A 5,848-nucleotide genomic window follows, 5' to 3' on the forward strand; every position below is an offset into this window, starting at 1 on the left:
AAAATTTTATCGAATCGGATGAATTTGTATCGGGCTCAGGCATTAAGCATCCGATTCGATAAAATTTTTAGAACTGCAGTTCAATTGCATCAGGTAGGCGTAAACAAATTACTGTAAACAAAACTGGATGCAAGCAAAATTCACCTTAATTAAAATTTTTTGACGTAGGCGATACGACCTAGAATCGCTTAACCGTTGCGGTACCGTATTTTGTTCATTCTTATTCTGCACGTCAACAATAAAGCGATGCAGTTTGTTTAATAGAATTGTTTACGTTTAATCGACGACGTGAGGTAAAAAAAGTTAACTCTGCATTTAGTGGGGGTAATTACATATCGGAATACTAATAACGGATCGACTATACTAAATCTACCAATGGGTATACGGTATGTAAATATTGTTTTTGCTATTGTTCAATTTATTTAAAGCCGTTTGGAACAATGAAGCCATATCTCGTAAACCGATAGAAATCAGTAAGTAATGAAGTAAAGGTAATATAAAAAATCACATTAGACATCAGGATTTATGGCCCAGTGCAAAAAATCGTAGGTATTATAGACTTGGAGCAGAGGTTTGCGACAGGTACCCGTTTATCTTACTGTATGATCAAATCCCTCTGGTTGTTTACATGAGAAATTTAAAAGCCAATTTCTCTCCTCTCCTTAGTAAATAATGGGGCAGGTAAGTACACTTTCGTTTCTATCATGTATTTATTATAGGTATAACAACAGGCCCATAATTTGCATTCATAAATTCATTTTGTGAAGAACCTTAAAATACGTTATAACCTCTGACATTTCGTATATACGACCCATCTTTTATCCTTATTAAGGTTGAAGAGAAAGAATACAGCCACACCGTTATATTATGTACATTGTTCGCAGCGTTCCATCATTAAATTGTAGGAGGAAATTTATTGTAAATTATTACGCTTAGCTGAATGGAACCTTTCCAGGAAAACCGCCAGTTACCAAAAAAAGGGATATATTTTCTAAATAAAATCCCGGAGAATGCAAATAGTTAATAAATAATACGCAGGAATTCTCATGTGCGATCGTGAAATAGTATAATTTATCTTTGGGGTTGGTAGAAAGTATGTGGCGTAACAGTTTAGGTATCAGGTAGCCGCAAACGCGTTTACGCTTCGCCAGCTTCCCCAAAATTAAGCTTTAAATTGTGTAGGAGATAAACGGCGCCTGCAGAGCTTTAAGCCATATGATTCAATTAATAAACGCTACCAAATTGCACGCAATTTATTAGTTTTACGCTATACGAAACACACGCATTTTGGATTTTTTCCCCTTCTGATAAAAAGAGGACAATAATTCAAATATGTGATTTAGTACAAAAAACTTTTAATCTTACCTGTTCTACGGATCCATAATAACGACGTGAGAAAACTCCTCTCCTTGAAATAAGATCGGTTGCGCTCGAACTGCAAAGAAAAAGAAGCTTTAAAATCACCGCCCCATTTACAAGTTGTGAATTTTTGAGAGTCTGTTTATCCACAGAAGAACTTTATGTGATAAAAAAAGTAGCTCGTTTTCGAAAAAGGTATGGTAACTTTTGTTTATTCGTTTGTGTAAATACATAGTGATGATGCTGCTTTTTAGCGCATTTTTTTAAGAATTAAAAAAAATTGTTTACGTTTTGTCCGTTAGTCCGTCCGCCTGTCCGGACCCACTTCTGCCGTTTCGAACTACTTACGTGCATAACTTTTATATATGACTCTTCTTCGAGATCAGTAAGCGACGGGGCCTGGGGGGCGGGGGGGGAGGTAAAAATTAATTTTATCTCTCATTGTATTCTAATTAAAAGTCTCATCGAAAGGAACCGGTTTCTACCAACTACTGCCCTTCTTTCTGTCCTCTTATCAACGCACGGGGAGGAGGGGAAGGGGGGGGGAGTGGAAATAGTTTTATCCTTCATGGTACCCTAATGAAAAGTCTCAACGAAAGGAATTAATTTCTACCAACCATAGCCCTCCATCTCGGCCTTTTATCGTGATCGGGTATATTCCCTTATACCTCAAGAACGGGGTGCTCACAAAGGGCGATTGAGACGTCTGCAAGAAATATATCAATATATTGGTGATGTCAAAACAAAAGCTATTTCGGTTTAAAAAATGCGCTTTATCTGCACAAGAGTTGTGCACAATTTATACTTGTTTTCATTTTGTGGAGCTCTCATTGCCACCCTAAGCTTGGCATATTTTATATTCAAAACCCTAAGGTTTGCGTATATTCTCAAAATAATGGCCATTTTAAAGTGCTCCGATATATTACGAAACGGAATAAACTGGGTTTTAAATTAATAAGAGATAGGTAACAAGAAAAAGGATTATCGACCTACCATCGCGTTTTTCATAAACAGATCAGTACATCCCGAGAGGCTATACAGACGCGAGCAAAACATGAGCATTTTTATGGTTAATATCTCAAAGGAAGTTCATTTCAAGAACAGTGACTTATAACGGTACTTTCCAGTATGTTCCTACATTTTTTGGATTTTGTATACATTTACTCGTATAGGGCGGGAAAGAATATCCCTACAGCAGATGGCACTGCGTGCTGTAGGAGGCGACTAAAGAAAAGCAAGTTAGCTGCAAACCTAGCGCTACAGTTTGATGGGCAAAGGATGTAGGTTTTCACTTCTATTTTTACCGATTATGTCCTACTGTCCGATTGTGGTGATTTTAGAAGATTTTTTAAATTTGTTTGTTGCAATACATGGTTGATTGGTCCTTCAATACGGCCCTGGCATTTTAAATGCGTTTGAATACTTAAGGTGCCGGTTAGCTGTGAAATACGGCGTGATTATCTCAGGTTACCGGAAAGGTTTTCCTCAGGGGATGGATGTCAATAAAAAAAATAAACCGAATAACGAAACATCTCTAAATGCATGCACAATTTCACAATGACCTTCAAAAATAGAACCTGTTCTAAATACCAAATGATATTGCGTATAAAGTGCACGGTACCATAACACCACACGATTAAATTCACATTTTATCAATACATTTCTGAAAAATACCGCGTGAATTTGCCGGTTTAAGAAGTAACATTACAGTTGTTTTAAAAAGATATAATAATAACAACAAAGGGAAGTTTGCTATTTCTACCTACTGTTGTTTGACAAGTGACAACAGCTGGTACTCCCTCTCTAACCAACACCCATTTTTTATTCCACATTTAGATTCCTTTTTGAAAATTCAGTACTAAACAATATTTATGGCCATCTTTGATCGTTTTAGGGATATTTGTATTTTAAAAACACCCTGTATATAAATAAATGAAGTGACATTCAAATATTCAAAATTAGTAGTACTCGTATTTGAATGGGTAACGACTCGAAAACTTCACTCGTTAATAAAAAATTGTGGGTTACACTTTGAAAAAAAAGTCATATGACGTCACCGAGACTCCCATTTTAAATAAGGTAAAAAAGTAGTTAATGGTCGAGAACCTTTGTGTGTACATTTTTATAAGTGTATTATTACCTAGATTACCTAGATTACCCTTGTCCTATATAAGGCTATAATTGTCCCTTTATTAAAAAGAAAGACCCTGTCTGTGTATAGCTTTGCAGAAATCATGTTAATGAGAACAAATTATCGAGTAGTGTTATTTACATAACACCGTTCCGCATCAAAACTTTAGTCAAGTGTATACATAGTTACTTCACGCCTACGTAAATTTGTACATAACAAAACTCTTCGTGCGCCTAATTAGAACAACTTGGAGGAAAATTGACTAAAGGAATCAAACCTGATCCTTTAGCGCGCAATGTACAAAGTTAATTGGGTTTTGAAGGTGTCGTTACCCACATGACAAAATTGTGCAACATTAGCGTTTAATAAACGTTTAATGGTGACTTGTAACGTTAGCGTATAAGTACCATTAACTTACTATTAACGTCACCGCGACTGCTAATGTCCGCCTTCAAGAAAGTTTCTCTGTAACGTCTAAATACCTACGTTTAGCAAACGTTACATCATATAACACTTTATAACATCAGCATTTAACGTTAATTGAACGTTTGAAACAAACGCCAATGCGATGTAACTATCTTATGTTGTATAAACGTGGTACAAAAATGTTTATTAAACAATACTAAATTACGTTTATATCATCCTTACACATTGACGGATGGTATTATTAAAGTCATATTTACTATGTTGTAAGCTAACAGTGTCTTAACAACACCGTTAGCTGACAACACAGTTAACTCTGGCTTTATAATACCGGCCGTCAATGTACAAGCATGACATAAACGTAATTTAGTATTGTCACAGATTGTGTACTTTAATAAACATTTTTGCACTTTGATACTAAAGTGCACAATGTAAAAAAATTCAAATTCAAAATAATTCAAATAATTTTTTACCAGAAATTTAATTTATAAAAAATTATTTCATTCACATCAATCTTCACAAAATTGTTAAAAATGTCCCACGATTATAAAGAATGCACAGTTACACACATATTTTCATATAATCGAAAACTCATTCTAACATTACTGGTGTAATGTTCATTGTTCATTAGTTCCTCTTCGACTGCATTTTGAAGTTCCTCAGTGATGTGCAGACGATTTCGAAAAATATTGTATTTCAAAATCAGAAAAAAAAATTTAACGGGCTTAGATCTGGAGAACGTGGTGACCACAATCCTCTGCTAATTAATCGATCATCGTAAAACTGTTGTTCGGCATCATGGAGTATTTGTAAATGGAAAATACCTTGTAGGAAATCGTTGCATATCAGGAAATTCTTGATAGAATTGCTGGCGACAGGACTGAATGGAATACGTCCATGTTCCATCCTGTAGACTTGCACTTCGATAATGTTCCTTTAAGACGAACGCGTCATGTTTTGGTGAAAAAGACATTGTGGAAGATTCTAAAAAAGTAAGGTTTAATACATCCATAAAATAATTTACGTCTTTTACTTACTTTTACATACCGCTAACGCCTAGGAGGAGCCCTGGTAGAACTGTTTGATTTAAAATAAAAAGATGCGAGAAATTCAACATGTAAAAATCGCCGTAAATGGATAGCTTATTCAGCTTATTTGTTGAAGTCATTGTCGTTCATCCTTGATGAAAAAAACCACAATCGCCAATGTCTAACCCAAAAAACTCACAACAATTTTTAAGCACTTATCCACGTATTTTGAATCACATCACTCAATTCACAGAAAACCAACATTCAACAAACATGTTAAACTGCAAATGAAGATAAACCGAGTGATGAGTCACCGACCAGCTATTTTTTTCGTTGCGCAATGCCCAAAGGCACATTTTTAATATTACAAGAACGTTACTGTAACTGTGCAACTTAACAGTACCAAAATGTCGTTGTTGTAATGTTAAGCTTTTAAAAGTTGAACTAACGTAGTTACGTATGGTTCCTACGAAGCCGTACACGGGCCACATATACACTTGGTGTTCTTCTTCTACAAAAAAGTGAAAATTTCGCCAAAAAATTGAACATTTCTACAAAAAAGTGGAAATTTCTACAAAAAAGTGGAAATTCCCATAAAAAAGTGGAAATTTCGACAAAAATATTTGATGGCCTTTAAAATGATGGGTCACTCGATGGGGCGGCGGGGGAAGGTCAAATTTCTGCTTTGTTGTCGCCGCTTTCACTTTTTTTCGAAATTTTCACTTTTTTGTCGAAATTTCCGCTTTTTTGTTGAAATTTCTACTTTTTTGTGGGAATTTCCACTTTTTTGTAGAAATTTTCACTTTTTTGTGAAAATTTCCACTTTTTTGTCGAAGTTTCCACTTTTTTGTCGAAATTTCCACTTATTTTTGGAATAAGAACACCAAGTGTGTGTATGGCCCGTGTA

The sequence above is a fragment of the Photinus pyralis genome, unplaced genomic scaffold (assembly GCF_008802855.1).
Source record: "Photinus pyralis isolate 1611_PpyrPB1 unplaced genomic scaffold, Ppyr1.3 Ppyr1.4_LG6, whole genome shotgun sequence".
Classification (NCBI taxonomy): Eukaryota; Metazoa; Arthropoda; class Insecta; order Coleoptera; family Lampyridae; genus Photinus; species Photinus pyralis.